This window comes from Anomaloglossus baeobatrachus, chromosome 6, assembly GCF_048569485.1.
Source record: "Anomaloglossus baeobatrachus isolate aAnoBae1 chromosome 6, aAnoBae1.hap1, whole genome shotgun sequence".
In the NCBI taxonomy this organism is placed as follows: Eukaryota; Metazoa; Chordata; class Amphibia; order Anura; family Aromobatidae; genus Anomaloglossus; species Anomaloglossus baeobatrachus.
In genome coordinates, this window is record NC_134358.1 from 494,851,279 (window position 1) to 494,867,752 (window position 16,474).

At 43.3% G+C, this 16,474-nt stretch overlaps 1 protein-coding gene across 4 annotated transcripts in view; it reads right to left on the bottom strand.

Moving 5' to 3' along the window:
- The window catches only part of XYLB (xylulokinase), a 342,255-nt gene that overhangs the window by 14,983 nt on the left and 310,798 nt on the right, over nucleotides 1-16,474 (bottom strand). The window lies entirely within an intron of this gene.

Sequence of the window (16,474 nt, forward strand, 5' to 3'; positions counted from 1 at the left end):
TGTGCAGGGGTCACGGTAGCAAGCTTTGGCATGGGTAGCCACCATGTCCGGAGTCTGTCATCTTAACCCTTGGATAGGTGTGAGCGTCGTCGTAGCAGGCGTTACGTGGGTAGATCTAGATCCAGTCGTCTTGTCATTTCCTGAATCACCAGGTGAGTACCCTGATGGGGAGTGCGGGGTGGGATAAGTGCCCCTAGGGAGGATAATGTGATGTCACAGGTAACAGGCTTCCCGCCCAGCTCTACATGTTGTCACTAAGTTATTTATAACAAACCATGTTATTGGTGCTGAGGGAATCGCCTTCCCCCGTTTTCTGTTAAAAGCTGTGATGGTATCTAGCATTCCTACCCCTTGTAGACAGCATTCCACAATCTACCCGCTCTAACTGTAAAGAAGCTTTCCCTATCTCGGAGGATTAAGTTTGGTGGCAGTTTATTTATATTGACCACACGGGTATTTATACAAATTATTATTATTTATTATACGCCATATAATTCATGGCGCTTTACATGCGAAAGGGGTTTTTACACAATAGGTACCAGTATAATAATCATAAACCATACAAGGCACGGTCTGGTACAGAAGGAGAGAGGACCCTGCCCGCGAGGGCTCACAGTCTACAGGGGATAGGTGAGGATACAGTAGATGACAGAGCTGATTGTGCGGCGCTGTATCAGACTGAGGGTTACGGCAGCTTGTAGGCCTGTCGGAAGAGGTACAAATGAGATATCCTCTGAGACGTCTTTCAAAAATTAAACATATCTTAATTTTTCAACCTTAGTTTAATACAGGCGGCCTCCATTCCTTGTAATAATCTTGTTGCCACCGGTTAACTGACCCTTCAAGTGATTTATTGATTAGTGACAATATTATGGGATCACGGGATCTAACCCCCCTGTTTTACCCCTAATGTCATGCTGTAATTGAAAGAAGGGATCGATATTGGCCACAGTTAGTTTTATCGAAATGTGAGAAGTATATCTCTGTACATTTGCATGGTTTGGTTGTTTTTCTAAAACTGCTTCTTTTTTGTAGTGAAGTAATTTTCATCCTTTTGTACTAGATTTTCCCTCTTTGGTTAATTACGTATGTTTTAATTGGTTTTCCTTACCGTAAGAACCGGAAATAAACAAGTGAGATGGGAAAACCGGCAATGTTAGCTATTCGCAGAATAATTATGCCCGCTAATATTTTCTGGACAATTACTTCCACATACATATTCTAAAAGGTAGAAAGTCACTTTTAGTTTTTGTGTGCGTTGCATGGATTGGGGACGCTGCCCCATCGGGGCTTACGGTCTGGATTCCTTACCTGTATGTTTATGGGGGTGTGGGAGGAGGCTAGAGTGCCCGGAGTAGACCCACGCAGTCACGGGGAGAACGTACAGGCTCCTTGCGGATGGTGTCCTTGGCGGGATTTGGGCCCAGGTCCCCAGGGCTGCAGCTAGCCATTGAGCCACCGTGCCATGCCATAATAGTTTCAAGAGCAGGAACAGACAGATTTGTAGATGGAGTATTACGGCGTTGCAGGGCCAGCTGTTTGGGATCATTTGCGATACAAAGTGTTTATATAGTTATATATAAAAAAAAAAAAAAAAAAATGCTCCTTATGCTGGGCCCGGGGGGACATGGTCCATTAACCTAACTTTGATTGCGCCTTTCCCCCTATTTCGGTTCCGGCTACACAAAAAGGGGGGTGGACTGGGAAATAGGAGAATGACCAGTGGTCCGACGATGCCGGTGGGTAAAAGCCTTAACCAACTACAGCCCTTTCCTCGAATAAGTAATCAGGCTGATTAGGTTTTTGTGGCTTGGAATGATTATGGGTCAACGCAGGGTTGAAGGCAAAACAGGCATCTGGGTTCCGGGTTTGTATCGGGCACCTTATTGCAATCTCAATCTCAGGTATTTTGGTAACTCAACCCACCAGCAGGATCAAGGTTGGAGTTCTCAGCTAGATGGTGGGGTGCTCGGTGAAGTTAGGCCTATGATCCGGGCCTCCATTTTGCATTGACCTGACGGTTCGATGGTACGTTATTCAGCGGGTGTTGCTCTGGTGGTTGATGTGCGTGACGATTTTACAAGCCACCCTCTAGTAATACACGCCCTGCAGTATTCAGCGAATGTGCACCAATTTCGGTTGCAAGCAAACTGTTACGAGGACGGTATTCCCAAATTTAAATTGCGGAACGGTACTGAAGCGATGAGGGTCTTGTGGGGTGAAAGGTATTGAAGGGTTGGATGATTATGGTAAGCGAGTGGAGCACAGTAGGCCTATTCTTTTTTAGCCGAAGATTGTTTGTTTTGTTTTTAAAAAAAAAAAAGAAAAAGAAAAAAGTGGGGGTTTGGATTGTTCGCCCCATTGCAAATCTATACATTGATATTTTGGATCTTTTTCCCTCACTCGGCGGGTGTCCCGACGTTGTCGTTTATGTCTCTTAGGCGAGCGGGTGTATGGGACCAGTTTTTACCCATGACGACGGCCCTTCATTTTAGCGTTACGTAGTTGGTCCTCCATTTTGTGGGCTGGTTTTTGGTTGGTAATGCGACGGTTACTCGTTATTTTGGTGTTTGCCAGCCGTGGTACCCGGCACGTACTCTCCCAGAGTTGGGGTGCTACAAGGCTTCAGGAGCCAGCATACATGAGCACAGTTTTCAGTGGATCAGGTAACGACAATGGAAATGCATTATGAGGGACGTCAGGTCGGAGTTGGTTTTTTTGAAATCGGGTTTTATTCGACACGTAAGGAGATTCAGAACAGCGTACAGGGCTAATGTAAAATGACATGATTGTGATTTGTTTATCCAAAAAAAAAAAAAAAAAAAAATTTTTGTGGGTTTTTGTCAGTACCACCTTGGAGAGACGAGGTGTTTGATGGTTACGAGAATTCCCTGTTCTGACAGTGTTTCTGCCTTTCAGATCCAAGTCGGCCCAGTGATTGGGTCCGAGGTTACTTCCATGTATGTTGTCTGCGAGGAGAGCGGATCTTCGCCTCTTCGCCTTGGTGGTCGGTTCTTGGTTCCTGTTACAGTGAAAGTAATTGGAAAGGTTGCCGGAGCTTGGCTCAGCTGTGGGTCTATCAGAGGCGATCAAGATTGCGTGACCTCTCTTTTCTACAACCGACCTGGTGATACACATAGGCTTCAAGTATCTGGTCCAAGGCCGTCTAGCTAGGCCTCTTACCCTTATCTGGTCAGAGAGGTACAGGTTTCCCTGTTTTAGTGCGGAGTGTTACAACGATCCGGTCGAAGGTTACCCTCTGGCCCAGGGGGATTGGAGCTATGGAAGAATGTGATAAGGATCTCTCCTGGCGCATGGTCGATCAGGGCCTACCCAAGTTGTGCTGTTAATAAAGTGTTTTTTTTTAAAAAGAAAAAAAAAAAAAAAAAAAAGAGGTTGTTGGTCTGGCACCGCCAGCTGGAAGGCAATATTTGGCTGTCCTTAAGCTCGGATGGGTACACCCCAAAATGATGATGTTATGGATATGGTGGTTTCGGAAATGCCTGGGACGGCTCAGGTATTTCAGTTTTTGGGGGGGGTCGCAGCTTGCTGGCGCGGTGCTGCTCCTTGGCGGAAGGGGTAGGAAAAGTGTTGGTGAAATACCCGCGCCGGACGGCCGGATGGCGGTACATTTGCCTGAACCCCGTGATGTTGGCAAGTTAATGCCTGGTAAAAGCTGCGACCAAATTTTATGCCAAAAGATGAGAGTGGTTTTTTCCCCATACCTCTCTCCAAAAAATGGAAAATTCAAATAAAAGTATTTTAATTTATAAGAGAACGGTGTTGTGTCTTTCTAGGGGGGGAAAAATGGTGGTTGTTGGGTCCTGGCAGTCTGAGGGGCACTGCAGCCAGAAACTTGAGATGCTGCCCCCTGACTGCTGGCCCCTCTGCATGTTAAAATAGAGTTCTCCCCCCTGGAAAGACACTGACCTGCCGCCCCCGCCTCCTGTGGTGTGACTGGCCTAAGCCCCGCCTCCTGGATACATATCACTGTGCTGCCCAGCTTCCAGCCTCTCGGCTGCAGGACCCGGACCTGTTTCCCACCCTCCCTCCCTTTTGTTTTCCAAGTTTGTTGGAGTTTACTGTGTTTTAAGTCGCAGCAGCGGAAGGGGTAGGAAAAGTGTTGGTGAAATACCCGCGCCGGACGGCCGGATGGCGGTACATTTGCCTGAACCCCGTGATGTTGGCAAGTTAATGCCTGGTAAAAGCTGCGACCAAATTTTATGCCAAAAGATGAGAGTGGTTTTTTCCCCATACCTCTCTCCAAAAAATGGAAAATTCAAATAAAAGTATTTTAATTTATAAGAGAACGGTGTTGTGTCTTTCTAGGGGGGGAAAAATGGTGGTTGTTGGGTCCTGGCAGTCATATTTTTTCTCCTGAAACAGAGTGGAAATATATAAAGAATGCAAAAAATTGATAACTAAAAATTAATTGACAACAATTACATTTCAGTACTGCACTTTCCATCGCAAAGAAAAGTTTGGAACATGGGGACACATTCATGACATTAATGGAAATCTGTCAGCAGGTTTTTGCTATATAATCTGACAGCAACATGATATAGGGCAAGAAAGCTTTACTCCAGGGATGTATCACTTACTGAGCCGTTGTTTTTTTATATACAGATGGCTTCCATCAGGTTTTTTGGAACAACCTGTAGATTTTGTGTGTGCCATTTTGGGATACATAGGATCCTTTATTTACCTTTTATTGTTCTGTTTTTTTGAGTGCTGGGACAAAAACACCAATTTCCCAGTGTATCGTCTCCAGGTAAAACAATATGTGAATTGAATACCTTAAGTTGTTAAGGATGCAGTAATACCAATGCAATACCAATGATATGCAGAACCTTTTTATATTTCTTTTTTTGCGTTTATTTTTTTATACATATTGTTAAATATAATTTTTTTGTTTGTTTTTAACTTTTTGAGTCTTACTAGGAGACTTGAAATTCAGTGCGCTTGATCGCTCATAAAATACAATGCAATACTTGTGCATTACAGTGTATTTTGCCTGTAGGCATTCTAATATATCATGCTTTAGCCAGGGTGTAATAAAAGTATTAAAATGGCAACTAAAAGGCAGTGCTGGTTTTCCGAGTTACAGAGTATATCAACCTAGCTTTGTGAGCTGGCTCCTTTTCTATTGATCCAACTGTTAAGACCCCCATGGATCCCAAGAACATGGCTCCAAAATGCCCAGTCGAAATGGAGTAGTGGTGGTGTATGTGAGCTATTTCTCCACTAAAGTGGGCTTTACACGCTACGAGATCGCTACAGCGATCTCGTTGGGGTCACGGAATTTGTGACGCACATCCGGCCACTTTAGCAATGCCGTTGCGTGTGACACCTATGAGCGATTTTGCATCGTCGCAAAAACGTGCAAAATCGCTCATCGGTGATATGGGGGCCCATTCTCAAATATCGTTACTGCAGCAGTAATGAAGTTGTTCCTCATTCCTGCAGCAGCACACATCGCTCCGTGTGACACCGCAGGAACGAGGAAGCTCTCCTTACCTGCCTCCCGGCCACAATGCGGAAGGAAGAAGGTGGGCGGGATGTTCGTCCCGCTCATCTCCGCCCCTCCGCTTCTATGGGGCGGCGGTTCAGTGACACTGCAGTGACGTCGCTGTGACGCTGAATGAACCGCCCCCTTAGAAAGGAGGCGGTTTGCCGGTCACAGCGACGTCGCAGGGAAGGTAAGTCCGTGTGACGGGTCCGGGCGATGTGCGACACGGGCAGAGCTTTTCCAGTGTCGCACAACCGATGGTAGCATGTACGCACGCTGGCGATATCGGTATCGATATTGTAGCGTGTAAAGCGGCCTTTGCTCTCTATTGGACTTCTGAAAAAAAAAATACAGAGTGCTAAGCTCTGTAATCTGTGGCTGTCACATGGACATAATCATGTTCTCAAATCAGTGGAGGTTCCAGTGGTCAAAACCTAACCGATCCACAGTTTATTACCTAGCTAAAGGATTATTTGAGTCATGACTTTGGTAGCATCCAATGCGGATTTGCACTTATTCACTGGCTCATTAGGGAGCACAGGTTCTGGTACTATTTTTTGCTTAACCTAAGGAAGGACGCTGTGGTCGGAGAATAGGAGTCTGTTAAGTTTAAAGGGTTATTCCCAACTCAGCATGTTACTGTTTATGCATGGTCACTGATTTACTCCAATGGGGAATTTTAGAGTCTCCTTCTCAGAATCGGTGAAGGTCTCAGTGGTTGAACCCGCACCAATCAGCAAGATTTCATCTATCCAAATAGGTGCTAACTTTTAATGTTGAGAATAATCCTTTAGCCCTTGTGAAATATGAACTTTATTGCGGGAAGGACCTGTCATAGATTAGTAGTTGTGGCACAGATGCAGTAAGCTGGAACAGAGCCAAGAGTCGTCATCAGGAAAGCAGTCAGGATGCGACAAGTAAGATGAAATAATTGGACGCCTAGAAAATGCCATGATTTCGGGATTCTAACATGTAAATGAACCTCTGGCAGCGGCAGCACACAGGGTCATTATAAGTGTATTTGTCAAAACAATCTGCAAGAAATGTGAGATCCTATGCAGATGTATGTCGCCGCGCTTTATTTCCTTGTTATTTGGATACTACTGATAAATGATTATTCTTTGACCATATTGACCTGTTCTGCTGCTGAATGTCGAAAATAACACCAGGAATCGGAATGATTAAAGGAACTGCTGTTAGAAGGACACCATTAATGAGGGAATAGCCAGCAAAGTTACTTGGAAATTAGGATGCTGTTTATGAAGAAAGATAACCTGTTCTTTTTCAAGCAATTTCTCATTCCTACTACACAAATGACTTCTTCTATAGTCATGGTCACTGATGTGCTTTCTCCTCCATAGGTCTCTGTATATTGGATGTTTGCATTGATATAAGTTTTACAGCTAAAATTCATATATCAAACTCACATTTATTTAAGCATTTTGCACCATAAACTGCTCATTTCTGTTAATTAACTAAATGCACTATTCATTTAGTAGAAAAATAAAACAAATTTGCAATAAGCTTTCTCTGTTTATCCAAAGAAATCCTGGAAAACTGATAAATAGAATACATATTTCTAGATGGTGACGTGGCTGCAACACCCTATTTGAGCATCCGAATTAGAGTCTCCTCTTCTTAATCAGGAGCTCAGCGCTCCTCTGCCTCTGACTTCCTGGTTGACAGATAGGAGAAGGGTTTCCTGAAGACTGACAACTTGGACCAGTGGCATGGTGGCCCTCTGGGACTGGTAGAGGCAACTTGGACTTTGCAGAATGACAGAAGCATAGGGAAATTGAAAATAGACATATTCAGCTGGCTACAGAGCAGTGCTGGCAGGGTCTGCAAATGGAGCACATTCTGTACCAAGGTAACCAGCCACTGCAAAGGCTGCAGGGTGGCTGGTAACTACAAAATCCCTGTATTCTTAAGAGCAGAAACGATTTTTAGGCTATGTGCATACGTTGATTTTTTTGTATGCTTCTTTTCTGCACACAAAAAAGCATATATTTTAGCAGGAAAAAAGTCAATTTTTTCAGTTTGTGTGTTTTTTCCTGCTTTTTTTTGTGCTTTTTTTTTTTTTAGTCATGGCGATCGCGGGGGTTCAGGCTCTGTACCCCCGCAATCGCCGCCAGGTCTCCGGCTGATGTTACAGCCCGGGCCAGGCTCTCATTGTCCGGAGCAGTGCTCGTGTCACTCCCGGCAGTTTAACCCCCTGAATGCTGCGATCAATGCAATCATAGCATTCAGGAGGCAGGGAGAGGGATCGCTTACCTCTCCCTGGCAATAGGGTTTCTTATAATGCGATTACAGAGACCTGATCGCTACCATGGCAACCCTGAGTCCTTACCATGATGTCTCCGGGTTACTGAGCTATGGAGAGCCTCACATACCATGCTGGATTCTTGGTGTGTGAAATGTAGAAAATGACAAGCACACATATATTAAACGAGGTGCTAATCCCAATGAATACTACAAATAGTAATTGTAGCACACTCTTATAGAATGTAAAAGTGATATTTAATGGATTTATAACACGCACTATGTACACTTTCAACAGGCAAACTGCGACTTAACTGTGACGTTTCGATCCAATTTGGTCTTAATCATACAGTCACTCTATTGTATGTGTGTTAAATGTCTTATTAGTTGAATCAATAGGATGCCACAAGAAGAAAACTAGTTAGCAGGTAAAGAAGGCGGACTGGTGCTTGTAGTGGGCCCGGGATACCACAATGCCAATTGTCCATATAGGGATTTGGATACAAACAAGGTGGAAGTATGTGTTAGCTTCTGGAGTCGACCCATGGCAAGCGACCCCAGAAGCGGACACACGCTTCTGCCTTATTTGCATCCAAGTCCCTGTATGGACAATTGGCATTGTGGTATCCCGGGTCCACTACAAGCACCACTCCACCTTCTTTACCTGCTAACTAGTTTTCTTCTTATGGCATCCTCTTGATTTAAATAATAACACATGTAACACACATACAATACAGTGACTGTATGATTAAGACCAAACTGAGTTAAATTGTCACAGTTAAGACGCAGTTTGCCTGTTGAAAGTGTACATAGTGTGTGTTATAAATCCATTAACCCTAGCACGCATACCTGGGGTCTCGCAGGCCTGCTAGGTTACTTGTTGCTATGGTAAATTTCTATGGTTGCGCATTCTAGGGTTAAATATCACTTTTGCATTCTATAAGAGTGTGCTGCAATTGCATGGTGTGTGAGGCAAAATGCTGCGCTATAATCCCCTGTAGTGATAAAGCATTGCAGGGGATTATAGGAACGCTGGAAATAAACGCAGAAACAACTGACGTGCTGCTTCTTTTTTCAGAAACAACATCTGCAAGGAAAAAAAGAAGTAGCATGTTGAGGAGGACCTTTCCATCAAATACTTAATTAACTTCTTGACAAGGGATTGTGGGAAATATGTCGATTTGCCTTACATAATTCAGGTTTCAGATCATACACATGACACAGATTTAAAGATGGCTGCCATTTCCTGTTCTCCACACCTTGCCTGGAATGCAAGTAATGTCCAGATGTAAGAAGACCACCATATATGGAAGGACCACTGGCCAAGCTAGAGGACCAACCCACATATCAGATGACACCATGGATTCCTGCACTGAAGTCAGACCCGCCCATCAACAGCAACACGGATCTCCCCATTGGCTAGCCCATGAACTGTCCCACTAAATGAGTATATCTGAACTTGTGTACGCCCCTAGCCTATATCAGGAGACGCACACTCTGTAGTCAGTCTGTTCAGTGCCATTTTACTGTGACCAAGAAGAGATTTCATATCCGACTGTGTCTGCTGTGAATTCTTTTACGCATGCACTTGGTCCATACCAATTCGACCAGGCAGTAGGCAACTAGTGATCTCTGGTTAAGAGTTCACCTTAACAGCATGTGCACAGCAAGTCACGATTCTCATAGACTTTGCTGGAATGTGTTTTTCCCTGCAGTTTTAATTAAAATCCGCATGAAAAAAATACGAGAAAAAAATGCCTTAATAAAAAGGTAAATTGCAAACTTGCTTGTTTTAACAAGCACTTTGCATTTCTTTTCCTATTACTATAGCAGAGACAACCTCTTTAATAGAGGGTACTACCTCATTCAGGCCCTCATCTATTAATCAGGGGAATGGCAGCTACAATGAGCATGTCTCATTACGATGCACTCAGCATGGCAATGCATTTCAATGTGCACCATGTAAAACTCAATTTTCTGAATGGTTGAGCGGGACGACAGGGGGGTACAATGGATTCCCCATAGATTACTGCTGATTGCAGGGGGTCTAAGCAGCTTGACAACATATGATTAGCTTATTTTCTAAGACAGCAAGGGATTGTTACACGTGGACAACCCCTTTCAGACTATTTGTTATTTTAGACTTCTGATTTTTTTTCTGGATATTCTAATGGTCACAGTTCATCTTCCAATGGTTGTTGATTGTGAAAAGGTTACATTTGACGCCAGATTCCCATAATGCCGAGTTCAGTCAACCAAACTGATTACGTGTTCATCCGATTTAGTTTACCCTTGTTTGTGAATCAGAGATCACGCCGAAACAGTTAATTGTACTTGATCCATTTTTAAATATTATAGAAGTGAAGATTGATTAAAGAGGAGAAGTAAATATTGACAGCACAAAGTCAAGGTCACCTTATTTCTCCAAGGACAATAAATCACAATGTTATTCGAAGCAGGAGTAATACACACATTGTTCCGCACATCCTGATCATGTATTCAGAGTAGCATTTTATTAGTATTTCACAAAGCCCATTATTAAATCTTGAATTCAGAAGACAAAGCAAACAGGGCAAGAAAACGACAGGAAATGAATGTGATGAAAATCCTCACTTCTAAAAAAAATAATTAAAAAGTAGCAAGTATAGATGAATATGAATACAATGAATATATAAATTATTCCGACTATTTCACCGACAAAGGGCAGAATGACATGAAAACAAATGAGTTATATTCAATAAATTCTCAATTATAACTTATTGCATCAATACAGATCTTCGTGTTTCAGCATTATAGGTTTATACAATGTTCACATTTCTCTTAATTAAAGGGAATTTGTCACCAGGTTTTTACCACTTCATCTGAGAGCAGCATAAAATAGGCAAAGAGACTCTGAATCTAACAATGTATCACTTAGTTTACTGGGTGCAGCAGTTGTGACACGATCAGAGTTTTTAGATTTATTCATACAGTAGAGCTGGGAAAGTTAACTCCGCCCACAACAGGCTCTATATACATTTCTATAGTCAGAGAGATGCTCAAAATCACATTCACGAAGCGTATTAATCTTTTAGGTGCTTCACAGGAATTAAAGCAAAAATACACAAAAATATTGGTATGGTCCTAATTTTTCCATTCTCGCAAAGGTAACAGGAAAAAATGGAGCACATAATTTGTTGTGCAATTTCTCCTGAGTTCGCCCATATCCCATATGTAGTGGAAAACTACTGTTTGAACCCACACTATGACTTGGATGTGGAAGAGTGCTACTTGAAATCTTGGGACTCAAAATAATCTGGAATCAATAGCGAATGCCATGTGGAATTTCCAGAGCAGCTGATGAGTCTAAGTAGTGGAAAGCCTCCACAAGTTACCCTATTTTAGAAACTAGACCACTCAACGAATTTATCTAGAGGTGTGATCAGCACCTTGAACCCACAGGTGCTACACAGAATTTTATAACAATCTGTGAAAATAAAAAAAATACATTTTTAAGCAAAAAATGTTGCTATAACACCCAATTTTTTCAATTTCACAAGGGTAACATTGGAAAACGGACCCTATATTTGTTGTCTAATTTTTCCTGAGTACAGCCAGCAATCATCCATGTGTAATGGAAAACTACTTTTTTCTCACAAAAATGTAGCAATTTCTCCTGAGTGCATCGATACTTTATATGTGGTGGACTTATTTTTTTGTGGGTTGTGTTGAATGCTATTGGTGGCAATTTTTGGTATAGATCCAAAATGATCAATTCACATTTAACCTGTGCTCTATGCTGAGCACATACATGAGAGTTTCCATCTACATTTCTGATATACAGTGGGTACGGAAAGTATTCAGACCCCTTTAAATTTTTCACTCCTTGTTTCATTGCAGCCAATTGGTAAATTCAAAAAGTTCATTTTTTTTCATTAATGTACACTCTCTACCCCATCTTGACAGAAAAAAAACCCCAGAAATGTAGACATTTTTCCAAATTTATTAAACAAGAAAAACTGAAATATCACATGGTCATAAGTATTCAGACCCTTTGCTCAGTATTGAGTAGAAGCACCTTTTTGAGCTAGTGCAGCCATGAGTCTTCTTGGGAATGATGCAACAAGTTTTTAACACCTGGATTTTGGAATCCTCTGCCATTCTTCTTGCAGATCCTCTCCAGTTCCGTCAGGTTGGATGGTGAACGTTGGTGGACAGCCATTTTCTGGTCTCTCCAGGGATGCTCAATTGGGTTTAGGTCAGGGCTCTGGCTGGACCAGTCAAGAATGGTCACAGAGTTGTTCTGAATCCACTCCATTGTTATTTTAGCTGTGTGCTTAGGGTCATTGTCTTGTTGGAAGGTGAATCTTCAGCCAAGTCTGAGGTCCAGGGCACTCTGGAAGAGGTTTTCTTCCAGGATTCTCTGTACTTGGCCGCATTCATCTTTCCTTCAATTGCAACCAGTCGTCGTGTCCCTGCAACTGAAAAACATCCATATAGCATGATGCTGCCACTACCTTGTTTCACTGTTGGGATTGTATGGAGTATGTTTTCTCCCCACATACCACTTAGAATTATCACCAAAAAGTTCTATCTTCGTCTCATCACACCAAAAAATCATATTTCCCATAGTCTGGAAGTCCTTCATGTGTTTTTTTTTGCAAACTCTATGCGGGCCTTCATATGTCTTGCACTGAGTAGAGGTTTCCATTGGGCCACTCTGCCATAAAGGCTTGACTGGTGGAGGGCTGCAGTGATAGTTGACTTTGTGGAACCTTCTTCTATCCTCCTACTGCATCTTCTGGAGCTCAGCCACAGTGATCTTGAGGTTCTTTTTTTTACCTTTCTCCTCAAGGCTCTTATCCCATGATTGCTCAGTTTGGCTGGATGGCCAAGTCTAGGAAGAGTTGGGCAGTTCCTTTGACCTCATGATTCTCATTTGGTCTCACATGCACTGGGAGCGGTGAGGTCTTATATAGACAGGTGTGTGCCTTTCCAGATCAAGTCCTATCAGTTTAATTAAACACAGCTGGACTCCAATGATGGAGTAGAACCATTTCAAGGAGGATCACAAGGAAATGGACAGCATGTGAGTTAAATAGGAGTGTCTGAGCAAATGGTCTTATGACCATGTGATATTTCAGTTTTTATTTTTTAATACATTTGTAAAAATTTTTACATTTCTGTATTTTTTCCTGTCAAGATGGGGTGCAGAGTGTACATTAATGAGAAAAAAAATAACTTTTTTGAATTTACCAAATGGCTGCAATGAAACCGAGTGAAAAATGTAAAAGGGTCTATATACTTTCTGTACCCACTGTACATCATTCAGGTGAAATCCTAGACGATTCATTTGCTAATGAGGCAGCAGAGTTAGTCCGGACTTCGTTTGGCCCTCATTTTGTGTTCTCTATTTGCTGATTTCCTTTAATATTTTTCTTTTTTTTTTCTTTACTTAATCCAAGAATGGGACATTAACTTTTATAACTCGGATTGCAAGCATTGCAATATATTATACCTGTTAGTGTTAATCTGGCAGAACACCTGTTAGACCATGCCAGGAGCATAGTCTAACAGGCCACCACTGCCAACTAACTCAGAGTTCATCATTTGAGCTCAGACTACCATGGCAACAATTGGGCCTCTGTAATCATATCGCGAGCATCCCGATCGGGACCCTCTCCCAGCCTTCTAAATGCTGCGATCGCTAATGATTGCTGCATTTAGAGGTTAAACAGCCAGGGGCAGCGTGGGCACTGTCCCTAGCTGTGACAGCAGAGCTCAGCTATAACTTATGCCAAGCTCCTGGCAGCGATTGTGCGGGCACCGTTCCTTTACCCACATGATCGCAATGACGTAAGTTAAGTATACGTCAAAGATTGTGAACCCCTAACCGACCATGACGTAAACTTATGTCAAAGGCTGTGAAGGGGTTAACACATGGTTTCAATAAACTTGCCATAGAGATGAACTGATCAATCCGTAATGCAGTGAGTTTGAGTCATATTTCCTGAAATTTATGGTTACATGTGAATTTCAACACGGAGATTTAAACAAGGAGATTTGTTTTGTTACACAAAAAAAAAAAATACCTTGGTGGGCCCCATTTCCTACAGTGCTGAAACATCAAAGAGCAGGCTAATGTTATCTTGTGTTATCGCATGGCTTCCTTATAATGCTCTACAGCTAGGACAGCTTGCGGATTATCATACTGTGTACGGTGGAGGTCAATACCTGGACCACCACAGATCAGTGGTTGCCGCTGAAGCATAGTTTGTATGGGAAAGTTCTTTTTACATGTCTAGATTCACTGGGTAAGTCCCTTTCTTCTGTAGGGTGTAAGCTTTGATGATCAGCGGGTTTCTCTCTCTCTTCTGTAGGGTGTAGGTGCTTATGATCAGCAGGGTCTTCTCTCTCTCATTTATATCGTCAGAAGGATCGTCTCTCTATTTCATGCAGCTATGGCAGTAAGTACTTGTTATCAGCAGGGCCGTCTCTCTCTATCTCCTGTAGAGTGTCAGCTCTTATGTTCAGCAGGTTCTCTCTCTCTTCTATAGGGTGTAAGCTTTAACAATCAGCAGAGTGCCCCCTCTCTCTCTCTCTCGCTATCTCCTGTAGAGTGTCAGCTCTTATGTTCAGCGGGGTTCTCTCTCTCTCTTCTATAGGGTGTAACTTTTACAATCAGCAGAGTCCCCCCTCTCTCTCTCTCGCTATCTTTTATAGTGTCAGCTCTTATGTTCAGCAGGGTTTTCTTTCTCTTCTGTAGAGTGTAAGCTCTTATGAACAGCAGAGTCCACCCTCTCTCTCTCTATCTTCTGTAGAGTATCAGCTCTTATGTTCAGCAGGTTCTCTCTCTCTTCTGTAGGGTGTAACTTTTACGATCAGCAGAGGCCCCCCCTCTCTCTCTCACTATCTTCTGTAGAGTGTCAGCTCTTATGTTCAGCAGGTTCTCTCTCTCTTCTGTAGGGTGTAACTTTTACGATCAGCAGAGTCCCCCCCTCTCTCTCTCACTATCTTCTGTAGAGTGTCAGCTCTTATGTTCAGTGGGGTTCTCTCTCTCTTCTGTAGAGTGTAATCTCCTATGATCATCAGAGTCCTCCCCCCTCTCTCTCGCTATCTTCTGTAGAGTGTCAGCTCTTATGTTCAGCAGGTTCTCTCTCTCTTCTGTAGGGTGTAACTTTTACGATCAGCAGAGGCCCCCCCTCTCTCTCTCACTATCTTCTGTAGAGTGTCAGCTCTTATGTTCAGCAGGTTCTCTCTCTCTTCTGTAGGGTGTAACTTTTACGATCAGCAGAGTCCCCCCCTCTCTCTCTCACTATCTTCTGTAGAGTGTCAGCTCTTATGTTCAGTGGGGTTCTCTCTCTCTTCTGTAGAGTGTAATCTCATATGATCATCAGAGTCCTCCCCCCTCTCTCTCGCTATCTTCTGTAGAGTGTCAGCTCTTATATTCAGCGGGGTTCTCTCTTCTGTAGAGTGTAAGCTCTTATGATCATCAGAGTCCCCCTCTCTCCCTCGCTATCTCCTGTAGAGTGTCAGTTCTTAAGGTCAGAAACGTTCTCTCTCCTCTCCCCTATATGTATTTTCTAAACAATTACAAGTTTTCCAATATTGAGATTCCCTCAAATTTATTTGTCAAAAATTAAATTTCTTTGAGAAAACTCAGCAAAGCCGATGAACTCAAATTACAAATGATCCGCTAATCTCTCTGTAGCATTCTTGTAATCAAACTCCCTCTTACATCTCAGCCCTGTATTTTACAAAATAACAATTTCTTGAAAAATGTAATATTACCAGTTATGTATATTAGATTTTATGACAGGGTATTGATCCAGGGAACTAGTCTGATTGCCGGATGTGGAGTCAGGAAGCAAATTTTTTCCCCATTGGAACTTGTTTGACACATTGGGGTTTTTTTGCCTTCCTCTGGATCAACATGTTAGGCTACGGGTTGAACTAGATGGACTTAAGCTGGGTTCACACTAAGCGACAGCGACAACGACGTCGCTGTTACGTCACCATTTTCGGTGACGTAACAGCGACCTTGTAAGTCGCTGTTATGATCGCTGCTTAGCTGTCAAACACAGCAGAAGCAGCGATCATAACGTCGCTGTGCTACATGTGCAGAGAGCAGGGAGCCGCGCTTAGCGCTGGCTCCTTGCTCTCCTAGGTACAGTACACATCGGGTTAATTAACCCGATGTGTGCTGCAGCTACATGTCACAGTGCAGAGAGCAGGGAGCCGCGCGCACTGCTTAGCGCTGGCTCCTTGCTCTCCTTGCTACAGTATACATCGGGTTAATTACCCGATGCATACTGCAGCCACATGTCACAGTGCAGGAGCCGGCACTGGCAGCAAGAGCGGAGGCTGGTAACCAGCGTAAACATCGGGTAACCAGGGAAAGGTCTTCCCTTGGTTACCCGATGTTTACGCTGGTTACAGCTTACCGCAGCTGCCAGTGCCGGCTCCTGATCGCTTCATTTCGTCGCTCTCTCGCTGTCACACACAGCGATGTGTGTGTCACAGCGGGAGAGTGACGACTAAAAAATGAAGCTGGACATTCAGCAACGACCGGCGACCTCACAGCAGGGGCCAGGTCGTTGCTGGATGTCACACACAGCGACAGCGACGGGACGTCGCTGCAACGTCACAGAAAATGGTGACGTAGCAGCGACGTCGTTGTCGTCGTCGTTATGTGTGACACCAGCTTTAGAGTCTCCCTTCAAC